This window comes from Bactrocera neohumeralis, chromosome 2 (genome assembly GCF_024586455.1).
Source record: "Bactrocera neohumeralis isolate Rockhampton chromosome 2, APGP_CSIRO_Bneo_wtdbg2-racon-allhic-juicebox.fasta_v2, whole genome shotgun sequence".
Classification (NCBI taxonomy): Eukaryota; Metazoa; Arthropoda; class Insecta; order Diptera; family Tephritidae; genus Bactrocera; species Bactrocera neohumeralis.
Window position 1 is genome coordinate 83,018,804 of NC_065919.1, and position 23,102 is coordinate 83,041,905.

Below are 23,102 nucleotides of genomic sequence, written 5' to 3' on the forward strand. Positions count from 1 at the left end.
GCTTTAGCTCTTAACATTCCTTATAAGTATGTCTGCATATATGTTTGTATATTATTTCTGTATATGAGTTTGTATTTCTATGTGTGTGTATGTGTGTGTGTGTTGGTGACCAGAAATTTTAATTACTTTTTAATTGCATAATATTTTTATGCATATTTAATGCTTTAACGTCTGTCGTGGGTGTTGTTATTGTTTTGGATTGACATTTTTCCATTGTTATTATTGTTTTTGTGTGTTGTTGCTCATGTAAAAGTTGAACTACTTACGCGCTGAAGCGGCATTTAACTGCGATTTACATATTCATTTGTTTCCATTTTTTCGCCACCGCATGCTTTTTTGTGGCCCACATCTATGTAGTGTACTGCGAGTGTGTGTGCGCGTGTTAATATTCGACAAATGTTTGGAACGCCTGAATTTCCGTTTATGAAAGTTTTACACCGCGATTACACTTGTCCAGCCAGCCATGCTTGAAAGCGCTTGTAAATAACTTACTTGCTTTGCACCCTCCTTCCACCACTCATTTCATAACGTTTCGTTAGAAATCTGTAGTAGTTTACATATATACAAATAAGCTTCAGAATTAAAAAACATGTAAGCCATGATTTATAAATATTTTTTTGTTATTAATTAATGTTAATTTAACAATTCCCCGCTTCAATTTCTGACTCTCTCTCTCTTTCTTATCACGAACTGACAGCTTAGTGCATTGTCATTTCTCCCGCAATCAATTTGAACACACACACATGACAACTCAATTGAAAAGTCCCCGGCCTAACATAGTAAAATATATTTCAAGGGGGATAGGCCGACCCTTCAATTATTCGATACCATTTTTGTAGTACGATTTGTCTTTCACTTCAAAATAGACCTCACTTTCGGCGTTCACCTCTTCTTTCGACAAAAATTTCTTACCAGTAAGCATGCTTTTGCGATCTGAGATCGGGAATAGTCGCTGGGGGTCAGATAAAAAGAAAACGGTGGATGCGGAAGCCATGCAAAGCTCAACTCATCGATTTTTGTCATATTTTTCAGTGACTTTTGACACAATACACTGTCTTGGTGAAAAAGCAGTTTCTTTTTCTTCAAATGCGGTCGTTTTTCGTCCATCAAATGGTCCAATAACACTTTGCAATAGTCGATGATATAATTCACAAAACTACATATGATCTAACAGCTACCAAATTTATACACGTGCCTCTTGAAGGTAAACATCGAGCAGGGGACTTTTCAATTGACTGTTATATTAACAACGATTAACAGTTTTAATTAGAAATATTCTTTAATTATACAGCTGTAAAATTTTATCAGTCCCTGTAGGAAAATTTACTAGAATAAAATATTATGATATTTATTTTTTCTCTTCTTAGAAATATTAGTCATTCTATCAATAATAAAAGAGTGAAAAAATATAAATTATTTACTATGATAAGTGTCGTCATAATTATGTTCACATAATCTATATACTGATCGACTCAATTTAAGTTTTAGAGAACACGAGCTACGATGATGATATAATATAAATAAGCTCGACCAGCCACCCCAATATAGTAACATCAAAAATGTATACGATATATTATTTTCAAAAGTTTCTTTTTTACGAATTTTTAAAATATTTCTCATTCTACTTTTATACAATTTTAAAATTTTGTTGATACTCCACACTCTTGCAAATTTTACTTTACTAACCGATATTTTAACCACAAATTTATAAGAAACTGATGACACTCCGCACTGTTGCCAATTTTACTTTACTGACCGTTATTTTAATTACAAATTTATAAGAAATCAATTCGTTTTCCCCACAGGGTCTGCGCTTAAGTATTTTTGTGCGAATAGTTGTGTGTATTTTACAAAAACAAGCATGTGAAACCCGTTTAATAACTGTAAGCGTAAAAATTCAATATTATATGCCCTGATGTGTGTACATACATACATACATATGTATGGCTGTAATGGAATGGGGAATATTAATTACAACATTGAGTGCTTTGAAAATTCATTGGAAATTCCTTTTTCTATAGAAACAACACTTAACGTACATTTTGCAATTAGCGTAAATCAAATATACGTTAGATTGGCATTTCGAAAAATTTAAAATACATAAAAAAAAATGTGTCAATATTTAAAAAAAAAATAAAAAAGATTCAGTAATAATATCTTAAAAAAAGAATTAACGCTGCGTTTTAATTAAAAATATTTTGTAGTTCCCGAAATTTGACCAATCTGAAGACAAATTGGAAAAAAAAAATATTAATCTACATGAGTGATCCATTTCGAGGTTCCCTACTTTTCTGAAGAAAAAACACAGTAACTTCAAATTTAATTCTTTCCATTTTTTGAAGATTGTCTCTACGGTTACGTCTCAGATGGTCTTCGATGACTCGCTTGAGCATATCAACTGGTAACTGGCGAATGACAGGCGTGATGTTTTGCTCCAAGCGTGATTGTCCGGATAGACTTTAGACTTTACATATTCCCACAGGCAATAATCTAACGGCATGATAACACACGCTCTTGATGGCCAATCGACCGCCCTAAAACGTGAAATTATCTGTTCACTGAAGTGTTATCTCAATAAATCAATTGATTGATGCAATGTTTGGGAAGTGGTGCTGCCTTGTTGAAACCAAATGTCGGCGAGATCACGAGCTTTATTTTAGGTCTCCAATAGTCGGTTATCATGGCACGATAGCGGTCGCCACTAACGATCTCACCGGAACTATTTTTGAAGAACTATGGACCGATGAAACCACCGGCATACAAACCACACCAAACCGTTGTTTTTTCTTGATGAAATAGCAGTTCTTGAGTCTCTTTAAGTTGCTCTTATTGGCTTGGCAATTTTGAAAACTACCAATCTTCGGCAAGATTTAGGAAAATCTCAGGGATTGAACAATATTAAAATACGCAGCACTACAGATTTATCACTCAGGCCTGTTTATAGATAATCTAACTTTTCTTGTGACAACCGAAATGGTATTATTTGACCGGGAAATGTATTTCGAAATCAATAAAACTCTCCTCACTTTAAAGCTGTCAAACAATATTCAAGTGAATTTTTTGTATAATCATATGTAAATATGTCGTGTAATTACATTCATTTACTGCTTTAACATTTACATGTTTATTTTTATATTATTTTATTTGTGTATTCTTATCATTAACTTGTCTGCTCGGCTCTTTACAGCTTTCATCGCATGAGGTCAAACATTTGATGTCTTTCTCAGAACACAGCAAACAAAACAAACAGCAGATTACACAAAGCGATAACCCAAATTCATTTGCTTTGGGAAATTGCTGATGATGTTGATGATGCTGATGTAAAATACCAAATTCCCATTAAAAAAATTCAACTAATTTACACACTCATCAGACAGAGAAAGATAGAAAATCCCCAAACGGAAGAGTTCTTGTGTTGTTTGGAGCTGAGGGTTTTGTGTTTAAGGTGAACAAATAAGTGCAGTGAAGAAATTCTAACGAAAGAAGTGAAAAATATTCAGGTGAGTTTCATAAAAAGTATAATTATAGACTATTATCTTTGTATATCAGAATTATTTTTCAATCAGTTTGCTGCTCACATAATTATAAACCGTCAATTATATTTCAAAGAACTGGTAATAATTAATCAAATATTCAGGAAATAAATTGTACGATGCTCACGTCTTTGAACAGTTTCGGCTAATTTTTTAACGTAACCAAATTTTTAAGATAACTAAAAGAGAGAGAGAGAAATAATACTCTATCTATGTAAATGGAAAAAGTTCTAACGAAAGGTCGACTAATAGTTATGATTTTTTTTATTTTCGTTAAAATCAATTAAAAAGGGATTGCCTAAAGATCGATTAGGAGAAGAATACTGTACAATTTCTATTGTCAAGGGTCTCTGTTTATCATTTAATGCTGGGAGAAGCTTATAGGCTTCCACGTCGTTGTAGGGCCTATAGTAAAGAGCATTACTAATTATATGTACTTTAATTTTCGAAAAACTATGAAGGTTTATAAAACCACCTAAGTCGATGGGCAACAAGCCTACAGACTTTCAAATCGTTGTAGGATCTCTTAGAGACAGCGTAAGTAAATTGTATATAGTTTAATTTTTGAAACACCATGAATCTTTATAAAAGCTTCTAAGTTGATGTAAAACAAGCTTTCAGTCTTCCACGTCGTTTTAAGATATCTAGTAAGTATTAGTAAATTGTATGTATTTTAGTTTTCGAAACATGATGAAGCTTTAGAAAAGCGCTTAAATTGCTGTACAACAAGCTTTTAAGTTTCTTAAAAAAACCTTTTTTAACTTTTAAAAATGTTTGTGATTAAAGTGTTCTGGCAAATGGCTATGAAGCTTTACAAAACAAGCTTTCAGTCTTCCACGTCGTTTTAGGATCTCTACGAGGGAGGTAGGGAGCACTTTAATTTTCATGATGAAGCTTTATAAAAGCTCTTAATTTAATGTGCAACAATCTAAGTTCTTTAAAAAAACCCTTTTTAACTTTTAAAAATGTTTGTAATTAAAGTGGCTGGCAAAAGGCTATGAAGCTTTACAAAAGCTCCTAAATTAATGTAGAATAATCTTTTGAATTCCTTAAAACCTTTTTTAATTTTTGAAAATATCAGTCATTAAAGTGTTTTGGAAATTGCTATGAAGCCTTCCTTATAAAAGCTTTTAAGTTGACTTAACTTTTTTAACTTTTAAAAATTACGTTTTGAACTTTGAAATACAATTATATGAGATAATAGAACATTATAATGAGCTTATCACTGAAACAAAAAATACTCAAAAAGCAAAAAAAGAGCTTTCGAAGCGTATAAAAGATTTTCAAAGCTTAGCTGGACCCAATATTCAATTAGACTAGTAAATTATAATATAAAAATTTTTCTTTAAAAACTTTAAAAATTATAACGAACCTATCCATGGTCTAAGCAGGTACTGAAGAGCTTTCGCTTGCGTTTTCGTGGTGACGAAGCTTTTTCTAAATGTTTCTTAACCACTCCTCATCGACTTAAAATTTTTTAGACTTGTTTATATGACGTTTAAATAGCTCTTTGTTCCCGTGCAAAGTCATAGAACACAACGTATGTACCGTTTCCACAACAGTCGCGTTCAAGTTACCGGAGCGAACCTGTGTTTTCATCCTTCCAAGGACTGTCAACCAGGCACCATTGCTCGATATTACTTCAAGAATGTTTTCTGCCGCTACAACAAAAACAAAAACATATATACATATATATTTCTATTAAAATCACTGTACTTGTCAAAATCAGGATTAAAAACGCATACCTAGAAAAATTAGCCTTTATTTTATATCCATTTCTCTTTTTACTGAAGATTTTGAAAATTTGAAGCACTGTTTGCGACATAAATTTAACAGTTTCACATATGTACATTGTACTTGCAACACGAAGAGCAATTTTCGCAAATTTTTCCATTTCTTCCCACCGACACTAATAAAACGCGGCAACATTATTCATATTTGCTGTCAAAAAACAAAATCCAGAGAAAAGTTGAAATCTTACACAAAACTTTTATGTGCAACTTAAGGGGCGAACACATGTTAAATTCAACAGCGGCACATATGATTGTTGCCACAACCCTTAAACGAAGTCAACTGGCTGCCTTCAGCCGAAACTAGAACCCACTTGCTTGAGTTCCCACAACTCATTGTATGAATATACATATTTGTAAGTGTGTGTGTACGTTTATTCAACCGCATTTTAGCCATCATTTTACACATTACGCGGCATGGCAGCGCACAGGTTGCACACGGAACTTTTCGAGACATTTGAACAGGCGGCGGGCGGCGACGGCGCTTGACGGAAACGGGAAAAAGGCGAATTTTCCTTATATAAAGCGTTTTACACCTTCAACTCTGCGCTCCACACGCGCTTCACGCTCACGCCTCTTCACTTCTCTTCACTTTATTTGCAGCGCTCCGCTTGCCTGCCAGCTGCTTGCATCCACGCAGGCCATAACTCAAGCATCGCAAAACGTTGCAAGATTAATGGCACCTCAGCTCGAAACTATTTAGTTGCAACCATCGCCGTTACACTTGTACGACTGCATCTGCGGCCACTCTATCAAAGGCGTTGCACGTGCGCCTGCGCTCTTATATGTGCGTGCGTATATGTGTGTGTGTGTGTATCTATGCATATGCGGCTCTACCCTTGCTGTTATTGTAATAATTCGTTTGGTACTTTTTCCTTTTATTGAGTTATAAATTAAGTTATATCATATTCAAAGGGGAAACACACACACATTCATGCATGCTTGCATATTTACACACACTTGAATACCAGTTGCATGCGCGGTGCTACCTTAACTTCAGCTAGATATGTATAATAAACGTAATATGTGTGTGTGTATGTGTGTATGCAGTTAAAATTTTCTTTCCCATGGCAGTTCATAACCAAAGCAGTTGTCCAAAACAGCGCAAACCTTGAGAAGTGAAAGTGTAACAATTATTTTCTAATATGCTTTATAAGCACTTAGTCGCTTTTATGAAGTCAGTAAGACATATATAGGTATATACATATGTATGTCTTCACAAGCTACTAATGTAAATTACTCATTTATCCGCTTTGCGGCGTCGCTGTTATAACTCAAAGGTTTATAGCTCAATCTACCATACATTATTGCCAGCTATATAAAAGATATATACACATACATACATACAGACCTATATCAATTTATAATTATAGTTACTTACGTAAATCTAAGCGGAAAGCAGCGAGTGCACAGACCTTGCTGCAGTGAAATTGTTATGTTTATGGCCAATATTTTACCTTGAAACCACTTCCAGCCAATTAAATCTAAAGAAAGTGAAGTTTCTGTAATTACAAGAGTTACTTTTTCTTAAGCTGCTTTAACTAAGGTTTGCTCTACAATAATAAAATAATAATTTCGGATTTAGAAATTATATTTTTGGATTCCAAAATCATAAAAATAAAGAGACAAGTTAATAAAACAAAAGCTGTCTCTTCATCATCTTTTCTATGTTCAAATTTGAAAAACTCGATTGACGCTTGAAATATATTGATAAAATGCTTAGTTGAGGCACTAGTTGGGATGTGACTGAAAATTGCTGGAAGAGGTTCATAAAGTGTGTTCTTGCAGAGAAGTTTCCTAGATGAAGTTCAAAAGCGTTTCAAGTTCGGATTGGTGTCGGGCATTACTGAGTGCTTTTGTCGCTGTTATTTAACTTTATTCCATTTCGTTTTACAGAATCCCTGTGATATATATTAATGTAGCTTTCTTTCGAAATCAGAAATGATCCTTGATATTTATTGCTACCAACCATTCTTGAAAAATGTTCGGCTGCAGCTGGAAATTTCGTTAAAAGTTAAATAAGTCAGGCCAACTGCTTGCTTGCTGTTGAGCAGAATATTTTTTGTGATCTAATAGAAAAATTCTAATAATTTCAAACTCGTAAATATTCACTTATGAAAAAAGAGAGAATTACTTATATGGGTAAAAAGGTTTTTTCATATTTTGATATATGCAATGGTTATTTCAAGGTTGGCACGAAATTTTTAACAGCAAGAAGAAAACGTCGGATACATTTTATATAATCTAAGAGGTAAATTGAACAGGCTCCAGCCTGATACATAGCTGGCGCTACTTGAATTAAAGCCATATGTTCTTAGTTAGCTCTAACCTTTAAAAGGCGTGTGTATAAATTTGACAGCTGTCGGATCATTGGTTTGTGAATTATATCATTTTGAGTGAAGCAACTTTTTTATTATGATAAAAATGGTTAGAAAATGTTGCGAGTGTTGATAAAATATTGCTTTTTGAACGGAAAAAAATACAGTTGAAGCAAAAACTTGGCTTGATGACAAGACTCCGTACACTACCTCAGAAAAATCAATCATAAAGGATCAGTATGCATGCTAAGTTTGAACAGAGTGAAGTGAGCACCGAAGACGCTGAACGCAATGGAGACCACAAAAATTCATTAGAATGACCGTAAAGTGAAGTTGTTTCAGATTGGAGGCAGTCTAAAGATATCAATTGAACGTGGGCATCATATCATTCAAAAATATTTAGTTATGAGAAAGCTCTTTGTACAGTGGGTGCCGAGCGAGCGTTCTAAACAAAGACAAGTTGTTGATTCGAAGTAGTGTTTGGAGATTTTTAGGCATGATAAAGAGTTTTTGCGTCGATATGTGACAATGGATGAAACATGGCTCATTTCACTCCGAGTCCAATCGACAGTCATCCGAGTGGACTCGTAGCAAACCGTGGATGCGTGTGGAATAGTTTTTATTTACTACTTTGAAAAAAGAAGGACCATCAACAGCGACTATTACATAGCATTATTGGGACGTTTGAAGGGCCAAATTGTCGAAAAACGGCCGCATTTGAAAAAAAAAGAAAGCGCCAAGAAAATGCGCCGTGTCACAAGTAAGTAAACAGGATGGCAAAATTCATGAAATGAGCTTTGAATTGTTTCCGCATTCACCTTATTCTCCAGAGCTGGCCCCTAGCGACTATTTTCTGTTCTCAGATCTCAAAAGAATGCTCTGTGAAAAGAAATTTTCGTCGAATGAAGAGGTGATCGCCGAAACTGATGCCTGTTTTGAAGTGAAGGACAAGTCGTAGCACAAAACTGGTATCGATGGAGGGTTGAAGCGTCACTATAATCAGTGTATCACCCTTGAAATGAACTATGTTGAATAAAAAACGAAGTTTGCCAAAAAATATGAGGCGGAGGACTTTTCAATTGTCGTATTTATTATATATAAATGATCAGCAAAGACAAGCTGAATCGATTAAGTCATGTCCAAACTAGTTTTAAGTTTTTGAGCTATCGTTAAGAAATTTTGCACACGTCTTTTCTCTCCATGGAGCTGCTCATTTTTCGGAAATGTCGATATCGCATTACTTTAGCGTATAGCTATCACGCAAGCTGAATGATATATTCCATTTGAAGAGATATATTCAAGAAATTTCGCATGGGTTATTACCTAAAGCATTGTTTCTTACATAATGCAATTCTCGAAGAAATTGTTTTGATCGGATCACTATAGCATATAGCTGACATAGAAACTGTACGATCGGAATCAAGTTTTAGTAAGGAATAATTTGTATTTATGAAGAGTATTAGAAGATTTTTTTTCTAAGGTTAATGTGGAAGTTATTTCTAGAGTTAATTGTAAAATTTACTCTGAACTCCACCCTCTGAACGTTATAACCCGTATGACTGACCGACTATACCGTTTTTCGCATTGCCTGCTGTGCTAGTTTGACTAATTGCTCCCGTTTCGCTTATTGGACCAACTAGAACACGCCACGACAGTTTATACCTAAGCCAGTAGGTCTTAAAAAAATGCTTCCATATCGTTTATTAGACCAATCAGAATCAATCAATCAATCATTTAGGTATAAACTTTTGAGACGAATTCTTTGTTCTTACATATAATAAGAATTCAAATTGAAATACCAGTCATTTTAGGTTCACCGAAGATTTTTATCTATATTATCTAGTAGACAAAAACGTAAAAGATACCTTTTTTAGTAAAAAATTTCAGTTATAATTAAATTTTCTCAAAGTTATTTTATGTCTCTTTTTTCTCAATTTCCACACTATATCTTCCCGAAGACATACATTTTCCTAGTAAAATTTCGTTTTGAATTACAAATCCTTTCACTTCGGCAACCTTCATTACTACAAAACAAAAATAAGCGCATAAAATCTCAGCACAAACTGCTCAGCTTACAAACGCATAAGCCTTTGTAAGCAACATTGTGGCCGGCAAAACAAAAACAACAGAGCAACAACAGACTGGCACCTGAATAAAGGGAAAAGTGTAGAAAAGGCTTTAACATGCAAAAGACAGCGGTCATCAATATTTTATAAGCAATCCAACATAAATACAGGTGTATACAAGCCCTACACTCACACAACCACACACACACGCGTCTATGTCTACAGTTACTTGCATGGCTGTCAAACACTTGGCCAGCTGCAGCGCCAGTCACATAAAATTTATATTAGTTTCACAAACTTTTGCCTCGATTTTTCACTTTTTTCCTCATTTTCGTTTTATTTGTTGCTTCATGGTTTGTTGCTGGTTGGCGCGTTCTCTGTGTCGTGTTGTTGTACTTACCTCCGATTTGTATGCCATTTTTTGCACCTTCATCTGCTAAATTATTATTATTTTCTCTTCATTCTATTTGCGTATTCGTGTCAAGCTTTAGGGTCATTTGTAGAGCGGTGTGGCACATGCTTTGTCTCGTCTTTGTTTGGGTAACCAGAGCAATCTACTACACACACTCGCTTGCACACGCTGATTATTTCGAGCGCTTTGTTTGTTGCTGCTGTTGTTGTTGTTGCGCTAGTGTAATAGGTGGTTTCTGCAAACGTTTTTGTTCTAAGCAAAGCGTAGTTTCACCTACCTTCTTACTTTTTCGTTGAGTTTGCATTTTTTATACCCCGAACAGGGTCGGTTAAGTTAGACAAATTTGTGATAGATTTAGAGATATTGATTTGAAAATTTTCACATGTCCTTTTATCTCCAAAGAATTTGTTTATTTTTCAGAATCACTTATATCGGATCACTGTAGCATATAGCTGCCATACAAAGTGATCGGTTGAAATCAAGCCCTTATATGAGAAAGTTTTCTATTTATCAAGATATCTTCACGAAATTTGGTATGCATTATTTTCTGAGGTATTGCCATAATATGCACTAATATTGTTCAGATCGAAGCACTATAGCGTATAGCTGCCGTACAAAGTGATCGGTTGAAATCAAGCTCTTATATGACAAAGTTTTCTATTTATCAAGATATCTTCACGAAATTTCGTATGCAATATTTTCTGAGGTATTGCCATAACATGCACTAATATTGTTCAGATCGAAGCACTATAGCATATAGCTGCCGTACAAAATGATAAGTTGAGATTAAAGCCTAGTATGAGAAACTTTTTTATTTTCCAAGATATCTTCACCAAATTTGGTATGTATTATTTTCTAAGATAATGCCACAATATCTGCTCATATTGCTCAAATCGGGCAATTATAGCATATAGCTGCCATACAAACTGACCGTTCAAAGCAAGCTAAAGAGAGCTTGATAAACCTTGCATAAATCGTAGGTTTATATATGTACATAACTAGAACCAGTACAATGCCTTCCGTTGGCTGCTAACTGTTAGACGGTTACGTTACCTTTTTTCAGATTTTTACTATAAGAAAATCACCTGTGAAGGGTATTAAAACAACGTTGCAGCAAAAGTAAACGCTTTTTCTGATTTTTTGTTGTTGTTGCATACACATTTTCTCCAGCAGCTGACATTGTCTTTCAGCATCGAGTTTTCTGCAACCAAACGAAATCAAACCGAACCTTCATCAGCACTTGCCACAACACCAGCCCCAGTGCGCTTGCCACACTACACATTTGCGCCCATTTCGTCGGTTCTTCGCTTCATTTGCACATAAGCGCTTGTTGTTTGCTCCTTTTCGGTCTGCTTTTCATTCGAAAAAATGTTTTTTGTAATTGTTGGTTTTTTTTTTCTTTTTACTTGCTCTTACATGCAATTCGCCGACCGACCGACCGACCGACCTGCTTCTGTATTTATTTGTTTTCACTACTAACACGCTTCTTTTATTATTTATTTATTGGAGCATTCTATACACGTAACACACACGAGCCACCAACACACATACACACATGTATGAAAGCGCTTGATGTGTGTGTGTCGCTATTTCAGCGACTATTCATTCATTCAGCCATTGTTCGAGAGAAAATAGAGCTACTCAAACCACTTTGCCATTAGCCTGATTCTATTTGGTTATTCGATTTAGTCGAGCACATACACACATATACATATATTGACATAACATACATACATATGTATGTACATATGTACATGCATTCCCTCAATACTATACATTTGGTGGCGTACAAAGTTATTTAGATAACGAAAAAGGTTGCATGCAACGGATTGAGATATTCATACGAACACACACACTCACATGCACACAAACTTAGCTACCTTTAGTGGTGGGTTTGCAGCGTGTAACCCCGCTCACAATGGTCTCGCTTCACAGTTCGACCGCTTTTACCGCCGCTGCTGCCTCGCCTGCACTTTACCTGCGACTCACCTGCTTCAATATGTGGCAAATACCTGCACTCGAAGCCGTTGAGCTTAGACACATTTGTATGTGTGTGTATGTGTGCATACCATTCATGTAGTTTCACAATGTCTATATTTAACCACTTTTGTTGTTGTTGTTATTGTTGCCACTATTTACGTTCTTTTATGGGCATGTTTAGGTTGCAAGATGAGCATCCTTATAAGCTTGTAAGCAAGAAATTGCAAAGGATGTGCGTACAACAACTATACAAATACACATACATACAAAAACACACATACAAAACACACTTACAAACATACAACATCCACACATACACACTAAAATGTATACATGCATTGCGGTGGCATGCTTAAGCTCACCGGAAGTTGCCCTATCAAGCTTTTGCTTTATGCTGCTCCTAAAAGCGTACCTTTAATGTGTGTATGTATATATGTATATACATGTTTGTATATGTATTCATATTTGTAAGTATGTATAAGTACATTCCCGTATTCTCTTGTGTATTTATTTGTTTACCTATATGTGTGTGTGTGTGCGTGTTCTATAGTTCGCTCTGCTTTAAGCTTAATTTGTGTTCGAAAAGCAACTTCCTTTAATTTTCCTTAAGCGGCTTTCTTTGCCGCTGCTTGCCTTTCCATGTGTGCGCGTGTCTGTATGTGTCACATATTTATTAGAAAATGTCCTTCGGGCATTTGTGGCATGTGTGAAATCACACCTACAAACATGCGACGTTTGACGCACATTTTTCCCGGAAATATAAAATTACGCACAATATTGTCACCTTTTGTGAATTGTTCATTCATGCTTTGCATATTATTAGGCAAATTGTTTGCGAAAGTTATTTTAGTGTAATCAGCATCTTCAAGGGCTTAAGCTCTTGTCTGCCAAAGGAAGTTTTTGAGGTAAATGATGGTGAAGAATAAGGAATTAAGGTCGCGTTGGTTGAGCGCTTACTGTAAGCTATTACTTTTCTACATTTTTATACCCTGAACAGTTAATATTAAGTTTGCCACGCGGTCTGTAACACTCAGAAGGCAGTGTCGCAGGCCAAATAAAGCATATTTATAAATATCATCACTGTGTGAACTGAGTCGTTATGGCCATGTCTGTAGGTCTAACCGAGTATTTATGCGAACTAGTCCGACAGATTTTAAAATAATTTTTTTTTTGTCGGAATTGTCGAGATATCGGTGCACTATAGGGTACAGCTGTCATACAAAATAATCGTTTGAAATCAAGCCGTTGTATGAGAAACTTTTTTATTTGTCAAAATAAATTCATGAAACTTGGTATGGATTATTTTCTAAAATAATGTCACAATATCCCCTCATATTGCTCAGATCGAAGCACTATAGCATATAGCTTTCATACAAACTGAAATCTCAAAATCATGTCCTTGTATGGGAAACTTTTCTAGTTGACAAAAAATCTTCAAATCGAAATAAAAATCTTCTTCTTTTGAGATCGGACCACTACAGCTTATAGCTTACTTATAAACTCTCCGATAATAATCAAGTTCTTATATGAAATCGTTTGTATTCCTTTGCAAGGGAGGTTTGTATACTTACCTTCGTTTGTATTCTTGAAGCTCCTCGTACGAATCTTATATGGTAGAATCACATAGCTATGTTCAGGGTCTATATTGGAAATATTTCTTTACAAGCTACCATTTGTGGGAACTTATTCAAACTCTCGTTTAACATGGCTTGAAATAATTCCATTAACGACTCTTAATCCTTCTTTATTGGCATAGACACCAATCGCCTATCTATCTTTCTGAAATCTATGATTACTTATGATCTAAATAGCATTTAGAAAAGCTGAAGATTAACTAACTATTCATTATTAAAATTTGTTATTCAAAATATGGTTCTGATATAACACCACTTTGTCAGTTCTGTTTCTGTCAAATACTTCGTTGGTTTGAGGTTCAAAATCAGTGAATTTTCTCTCCAAAATCCAGTCGTTGACGCCTCAAAAAAGACATGTAGTATTCCTTATTGACCGTTTGACCTATGGTGAACTACACTTCGTTAATCAAAGAACGTTTTCGTCTTTCTTGAGCTGCACCTGATATTCTGATCTCCTCTAACGCGGTTTTTCCGGTCTCAAATCATAATTGTAGCGCCCTTCGCTGGATTGCTGGACAGTTTCGTCATCATAAACCCACGTCTCATCTCCGGTAATGAAAGAACAGTCATCAGCTGCATTGTCAAACATTTCTTTTTGGACCTTTAATCTTTTTCGGTACATATATAGCATTGACGGTCTTTATACCCAAAATATTAACCAAAATGAGTTCGAGTCGAGATCCTCTGCTGCCAACACGGCGATTTTCAATCTTTAACTTTTCTTTAAGTTTTTCGATCTTTTCGTCATTCACAGTGGAGGAAGTATGACTCACATAAAGTTTGAAATATTTTTTCTATGCTAAAAATAACATATTTTTAGTTCCCTTGAACAAATTTCAATATCTACAAGCAGATACTCAGCCACACATCCACTTGTAATCTGATAATTTACCTCCTACTTCCACAAAAGTACAAACTCATTGCACACCGTAATTTGTTATGCGACTAAAAACGCTAAGCTCAAGAAAAAACAACACCACACACCCACCCCTTGCAAGAAACTTCACCGCAAAGTGCTCCATTTGTGGCGGCGGCTGGCGAAGTTAACGAAAACAGACAAAATACTTTACTCATGGGACCAATTAGTTGATGACCCACGAAAAAAAAGTGAAGACCAACAAACACCTACAACAACAACAATGAAGTTTGCTTAGAAAAAGGTGGAAGCTGCTGCAGCTGGCGCCCGCCGCCTTTGCTAGACATACATGCCTAAGCATCCTGCGTGCCGGACCGTCGATTAGAAGCCGGAGCGCACGTATCACCTAAAACAGACCTAAATGAAGCAAAACATCTTTGAATGGGCGCAACAAATACAACAATAATAGTAGCGAATGTAATACCGTGGCTTTTTAAGTCTGCCGAGCTTTTCCGCCTAACATTCGACATTGCTTTTTTGATTTTTATTTTTTTTTTATTTTTGTAGCTCTCTGCCGGCGTGTCGCCTAAGTCTAACGTCTCAAAATGCTAATATATTTATATGATCCTTGTTGTTGTTGTTGTTACCTTTATACTTAATATGCCTCGATTTTGTGGCCGTCTATGTTGCCGGTGGGCGTTGGAGTGGCACTGCCTCTGCCCTGTGCCCGTGTCGGCTTTGTGGGCTGCGCCAAGTGTGGAAAATGTGAAAATGTTCCCATCGTTAAAGCGCGGAAATTTAGTTGTCTATAATGAGTAGGCGATTTTTATATAATTTTTTGTTTGTATTTTTTTTGTTGTTGCTTTCACGTAGGAAATGTTTAGCTTTCCACTTGCCGCCGGCAGCCGCCTGCAAGTGCTTTCATGCTTTCATGCTTTGTATTTGTGGGCGTTCCCTTACACAAATGCTTTTGTAGCGCTTCAGCGGCATCTGTTCTGTAGCTGTGTGTATTTGTGTGTATGTGCTGCGCGCATCGCGCCCCAAAATGAAGTGTAGCAGCGCGCCGTGTATCAAATTTTTCTTCGTTAATGTGAATGTACTCTTAATTTTCTTCTTTTTATCTCTTTTTTTCTTCTTTTTTTTCGTTTTTTTGGTAGATGTGGCAAGCATTCAGGCTTCATAAACTTCAAATAAGCGGTGGAGCTCATCGCTGCTTTGTTGTTAGTATTTACGCAGGCCTATTCAAATTCTAATTAAAAAATGTAATTATATTTATATTTTTATATATGTGTGGGTGTGTTTGTGTGCGTGCGCTGGGTCATAATGATAATATCTTTCACTCGTAAGCATTTTCCTCATAGACACTAATGTTCAACCTGCAAGCTTGTGCCAGCGGCGCCGCTCACGTAACTCCCCTCACCACACTCTCTTTTTTTCGCTCGCCCACTCGCCATCAACCACTTATTACAACGTTACATAAAAAAAGCAATTTAATATCGAAATGCGTTTAATAATAAATATAATATGCCAGCAGTATCTTTACATCAACTTTTCTAATGAGAGCTTCACACACACACACACATTTTCATAAAGGAAACCGCGGCAACTATGAGGTAGGAAGGGCAGAACAGGCATTAGCGGCACACAGCGCTGCCCACGGCAATGCCATTGGCAACGCGACTGGCAACGACAACCACAAAAAGCAATTATCATGTCTAGATTGGTGTAGCCGAGGCAACAACCAGCGCCAGCGCCACCGCATCTGATAAGCAGCTCTTCAGCGCGCGTAGCTGGTAGCATTAAATGAAAAATAAATGAACTGCAGTTTCCCTGCGCACACAAGTGGCCAACGCATTTTCATTGAGTCTGCACATGTGGTGCTGCTGCTTGCTGTTTGGGCTGCCCGCTGTGCTGCTGCGCATGCGTGGGCACACAGTTGCGCCTTGGCTGGCCGGCAAGCAAACAGCGCGCTGTGGCAGGTTCTTTCAGTGCCGCCGCCGCCGCCGCTTCTTAAGTGCTACTGTTGAGACCCGAACACACACACATACACGCATGAGTATACAATATATATGTATATGTAACTTGCGCGCTGGCATTTTTCAAGTGTTTTGTTGGAAGGATGGCGCGCTCAAGTGGTTGGACCTGCTGTCCGCTGCCAGCCGCCTCACCAATTGTCATTATCTGGCATCGAAGGCAAGACAATCGCAGAAATTACAAGTATTTGTTGTAGGCAGTCAATTGTTTTGCTTTCTTTGGCTGTGGTAAGCGATAGCATCGGCTCAAATTTCGTGCGTGTTCGGTTTCATGCAATCTATTTCGGTGTTTACACAAACTGTGGCAGCCTTGCGGTTGCAAATGTCAAACAACACATTTCCATGATGATTTGCTAAATTCACTAAACCCTAAAGTGTCACTTTGGACCCATGAGAAATTTGAAATTTCCCACTTGTCTTGTGCGTAGGTTATGTGGGTATTTTGCCGCGTCAAGTAGTTATGCAACAGCCATTACTTACTTGCCATAGATTGCAGCTGTGTTTTTCCAAGCCGTCGACTGCCTACAAGTGCATAGTTATTAGAAACAATTGTTGAATGCGCGCAATCTTGGCATTATTAGTTCGAAAATAATTCACTGCATATTAATTCTAATAGAAAATTCTTATCTCACATGACTTTTTCCCAGTTGCTCTGGGTTATTTTTGATACAGCACATATTTATGCTAAGAAATGGTGCAAAGTATAAATAAATTTACTAGATTGATTGGCGTTCAAGGTCTTTACATATATGCATATTCTTTGCTTGAAATTCCGAGTATCAAACGCATTGGCTTCCTACCGATGGCAACCTTCAAGGTCACACGTCACTTACTAATGTGAATATTTCTGAGAAATAAGTCTCTAATGCTGCGAACAGACGTTATTTAACGAGTTGTGCTCTTCGAAAATCAGACATCCGTAGTTGCAAGCAGCGGTCTAGCGGTTCATATGTGAATACACGTAGTCGCAAGTTTTGTGCAGGAAGTGAAAGTGTGCTGAAAAGTTTGTTTCTTTGTTTCTAGTATTAAAGTGTTTGTCTTTCTTCAAACAAAGGTAATCAATTATTCCAAAATTTTAATTTATTTTAATTTATTTCATAATTTTTAACACAATTTGTACTGAAGTCTAGAAAATTTTGCGTTAAGAGCTTGAAAATTTGATAGGTGGATTAAGTTTATACTTTTACTTGATTTTAGGAAACGATTTTGAGTAGAAAATCGGTATAGTGATAGTTTATGTATTTTCTGATCACTTTTGAACGAACTAACAAAAAAAAAGTTCACCTTCAAAATATACTCCTGAACCAATACAAACTTGCTAACGCTGAATTAAATTTGCATATTCTTGTTATAGCCTCGGCTGGGATGTGCTGTAGTCCTTTCCCTTCCTTTCCTTTCCTTGCCTTTACTTTCCTTTCTTTTCCCTTCTTTTCCCTTCCTTTCCTTTACTTTCCTTTCATTTCCATTTCCTTTCCTTTCCTTTCCTTTCCTTTCCTTTCCTTTCTTTTCTTTACTTTACTTTACTTTACTTTACTTTACCTTTCCTTTCCTTTCCTTTCCTTTCCTTTCCTTTCCTTTCCTTTCCTTTCCTTTCCTTTCCTTTCCTTTCCTTTCCTTTCCTTTCCTTTCCTTTCCTTTCCTTTCCTTTCCTTTCCTTTTCTTTCCTTTCTTTCTTTCCTTTCCTTTCCTTTCTTTTCCTTTCCTTTCCTTTCCTTTCCTTTCCTTTCCTTTCCTTTCCTTTCCTTTCCTTTCCTTTCCTTTCCTTTCCTTTCCTTTCCTTTCCTTTCCTTTCCTTTTCTTTTCTTTCCTTTCCTTTCTTTTCCTTTCCTTCATTTCCATAACTTTCTGGAAAAAATTCCTTTATCAATTTCGGTTCTTTTTTGGAGCCTTTCCTAGATCTGTTCCTTTCCTTTCCTTTTCCTTCCACGTCCCATCATTCTTCCTTTTTTTCATTTCCTTATCTTTTCTTTTATTTTTTCTCTTATCTTTTCTTTACTATTAGAAGAGTAGATTCTCTGCTAATACTCTGATAACAACACGACAATTTCCAAGCACTGTTTCTTAGACTTTTTGAATGTTATCGTCATTAAGAGAGATGGACTCGGATGAGGAAAAATTTCGATGGCCTCACGACCTTCACTGAATGCTTTGTATCATTCAAAAACTTGTGTTCGTGATAAAGTAGGCTCCCCAAAAACACATCGGCAACATTTTTAAACATTCTGTGGCCGTGATTCCATGCGAAAAACAAAATTTCAAGCAAACTCGTTGTTCAACATTTTTCTATGGTAAAAATCGCCGCACTAGCTTTTTGCGTAGTAAACAAACATAAAAAAGTTATATAAATCTAGAAGAAAACATATGACGATTCGATCTCAAACTTAGTGCTTGAATATTTAGAAGAAAATGCATGAAAACAATTAATATAATATGAAGCCAAATTCTTCCATATGAAATCTGGCTTACATTTCTCACTTCAGCAGTCGAATTAAATTCAAATTTCTACGTCCTCCCAACAAAACTTTGTTGTAATATTTTTACAGAAAGTATATTATTGTTTTTATAACGAATACCTAATCCCAATTGGGATGGTAAGGATTAAAAAAGTTGTTAGGCTCAGGAAACCTGTTGTTTCGACGCGGTCCGATCACTCGGAGATCTAACTTCGTTTGGATCGGTAAGCTTAATAGAAAGTATCTTTAAAGATGATGGGTTTGTCTTTAATTATTTATAAAAGAGCGCCCGGATGTAGGCCATATTTTTCGAAGCACGTTGATTGTTTCGAAAAACATATCTTGCATACTTTTCGAAGAAAATTAATTTTAGAGAGGCAATAGGGGCTTCTCTGCTTATTTCCACAAAACGGATGCTAAGTAATTCTTCAATAACGAACAACATTTTATAAGAATTTTAATATAATATCAATTTTTTTTTTTACAAAGTGATGACTTGCAGAAAGTAAAGAAACCTTTTTAACTTACTACATATATTATTGAAGAATTTCTTTTGTTTTTAAGAGATTTCTAAGGCGAAAACATTACCAATTTCGAAACTATAAATCACAATTAAATTATTTAAATTCAATTTTTAAATTAAACTTTGAATGAAATTGTTATTTTAGCCTAACTTTATTAATTTTTTTTCTCCGCATTCCTCGAAATAAGTGCTTTCTGTTTTATTTACAAACTTTTCCCCGCAAATAATGTCTGGTCAGCATACTTAACTTCATTTAATAGAAAACAAATATCGCCCCCCTTAATTGGTGAGTGTTTCAAAGAAACATATTTTCCCAACGCTTATTTATGCCATTAAAAGTAACCGCCGGCAAGATTATATGCCTTGGCACTCTCATTAATGCGTTAACACCTGGGTTGATCATAACTTTTGCTTAATTAACTGGGTCAGATTAGCATCTAAATAGCTTTATGCGCACTTGTACCTAAACCTGATTCCATACACAAGCAAAGGCACTGCGCCGCACTATAATTTTCGCCGCAATGTCTGGCACAGTGAAGCATCAAAATTGAAATTACCCAACGACAGCTTAGAATTAAGGCAAACAGGGTTTTTTGTTTACCAGCTATTGTGCGCATTAATTTACTTTTTTGTTTTAGTTGATGAAAATATAGAGAACAACAAAAATATGAAAAAACTGTGACTCAATAACCCACCCTCACTTAATGTTATATTTAAATGATAAAGATTCAAAATTTTCATAAAAACTTACTAAAAATGTGTCGGATAACAGCTGAAGCAGCAGAATTTACCCCTACTTATGTTCATTAGGATGGGCTTATTTTTGTTTGCTTTACAAAGTTTTAATTTTTCCACGCACCTGTTCCTCTATGGCAAGGTGTGTATCGTCATACTTTTTTGAATTACAATTTTGAATATAAAATATTTGAGCTTACACACATGAGTAAATTTTAATAAAAAATTAGGTATTTAAATTAGTATGCCTAAATATCCTGTGCATTTTATCACGCATAAGGGGAAAACTTTAATTGGAAGACGAAGGAACCTCCGCCCCCTTCTTTTGAGTCAATCGACATTCTGGTTAGCATAATTTCATGCTTTACTTCCATTGATTTCTGAAAAAATTTGAAAAAATTTTATGATCTGAGAATCATAAATATTGTTTTTATAGAAAAACTCTAAAGCCTAAAGTTGGCCACATTGTGTCGCAAAGAAAAAAATCTGCTTAAATGAACATTAAAATAGTCTTCTCTTTTTTAATTTCTCTCCCAACCCTCAACAATATTCCTTTTCCTATACTCGTATAACCCAATGACTAAAATATCGTTAAAAATCACTACTCTAAATAGTGGATCCTAACTTGGGCAACTTTGAAGGTAGATACTTTGTGGTGCCTAAAAACACTATGCATAGATCATAATGACCCATAATGAATATAAAAAGCGCTTTGACTATGTTGCCTGGTTCGCTGAAAGATCTCTAAACCTCAGTTTTGCAAAAATTTAACAATGAGGGAGAGAAACCCTATATGTTCAGCAAACTTGACTAATATGTCATCAATATTATTGCCAGAAGAAAAATACATAGTAGTGAAGTTTCAAACCAACGCAGATGTGTAAATATTACATCTTACCAGTGATATTAAATGTCTACAGAGAAATTTTACTTGAGCTCCAATTTTCTAATCTGTAATAATTCCTTCTCATTCCCAACTTTTACACAAAACAGTCGTGTTAGTAAATTGAAGATAAAGTTCTTTAGCAAATATAGCACAGAACCGAACCAATTACGATCTTTGATTAGCCTTTACGAGCAAATAACTTTATAATAGAAGCAAATTACTCTGGTTTATCGAATCATAGAATTTTCCGTAGAAGAAATTTGTTTTTATTCAAAGACGCCATATCGGTTTGTATTGAATTCATGAGTAGTCTTGTTGGGTTGTTTAATCTTTGGGTATATTAAGCAACTGTTTCTTCTATTTCGAAGATCTAAGGAGAGCAAAATTTATAGGAATGTTCTCTCGAGCGCATACCATCATTAAGTTTGAAGCGTATTTTTTAAAGAAATACTAATTTTTTAAACCAAAACTTATTGTTAACTTGGTGCGGTGATATACTGTACAAGGTTAGGCATAGGGAAGTGTGTTTCAAGCTGAGGTTTATGCAATTGCGAAAGCCGCAGCTCTAATGCACCTGCAGCCAATTCCAAGATCAAAATCTAGGTAGACAGCCAAGCAGCAATCAAGACAGTAACCTCATATCGCATATCGGCCAGAAGTGTCTTGGAGAACAGGGCAGTGGAAAGTGTAGCCAGAAGCAGCAACTTAACTTTTACTGGGTGCTAGCTCACAAAGGCTTCGATCGCAATGAAATAGTGGACGTGATTGCCGAAAATGATGTGCGACTAGTACCTGATGTGTTCAACATTGGGAAACACATGCATTGTTTATACGACGATCTGGACAGAAGCATGGTAAAGAAAACCAAAACAATGGAACAAGACTACTGGGTGCAAAACTGAAAAAGTCATGTGCAAAACGATACTTGGGAAGTACACAAAACTCCTATTGGCAGTTGGAAGAGAGTGTAAGTACATGATCGGAATACTAACTGGTCACTGCCTGGTGGCGACACACGCCCGCAGAATGGCTCTGACAGATCGAGAAGACTGCAGGAAATGTCTAGAGCTAGGCACCAGTGAAACAATGGAGCATATATTGTGAACCCATCGTGAAGGCTAAGCTGTCAGCATATGTGGTTCTTACGGCATGATACACTGGAAGAGGTATCGATAGTGAGGCCACAAAGTCTGTTAAAATTCGCTTCAAGTGCAGGCAACCTAAAGGATGAATACTGTTCATGGACCTATTAACTGAACTCCATCTGGTGTCGCAAAGTACCAAAACTGGTCTATTTGTGTCTCTTTGGCCTACCAAGCTAACTTAACCTAACCTAATATTAACTTTCAGAACAGGTAAAAGTCACAGATAGTCTAATCTGGCGAATATAGGGCTGCTCGATGATTTTTTTATTTGTTCATTAGCAGATAAGGCAATACATTTGAATCACTTTATACTTAAAGCAGCAACCGAAATGTATTAAGCAACCTAAATGTATTGCAAGAGATTTTTTCAGAGTCTTACAATATGTCTCATGCTGGTAGGGTGGTTGTAGATGATAAACACAGGGTGTTAAACTTTGGTGGCTAACAATATACATAATAACATTGAACAGCAGGAGTGAAAGGCAAATCGATTCTAGTCACTTAAAAATATTCGAATTTGATTGAGAATGGAAAATAATAAAGGGCCTTAAAACAAAAAAAATAGTTTTCTCACAACTTTATTATTAATAAAATCTTTTGATTAGGTTTCTCTTTAAAAAATTCACATTTCATTCTAAACTATATTCTACTACCTCTTAGGTAGAAGCTTGCTTTATGCTTTATGGATAAAGCTTTAAGAGTATAAATTGTTTAGAAGAATTATACAAATGCAATAAT

The 23,102-nt window shown here is 35.8% G+C and overlaps 1 long non-coding RNA gene across 1 annotated transcript in view; it reads left to right on the plus strand.

Moving 5' to 3' along the window:
• LOC126759991 (uncharacterized) overlaps positions 1–23,102 on the plus strand; it is a 148,577-nt gene that overhangs the window by 14,518 nt on the left and 110,957 nt on the right. The window contains exon 2 of the long non-coding RNA XR_007667130.1: positions 3,188–3,500. This is a non-coding gene — a long non-coding RNA (uncharacterized LOC126759991). The remainder of the gene's footprint in view (positions 1–3,187; positions 3,501–23,102) is intronic.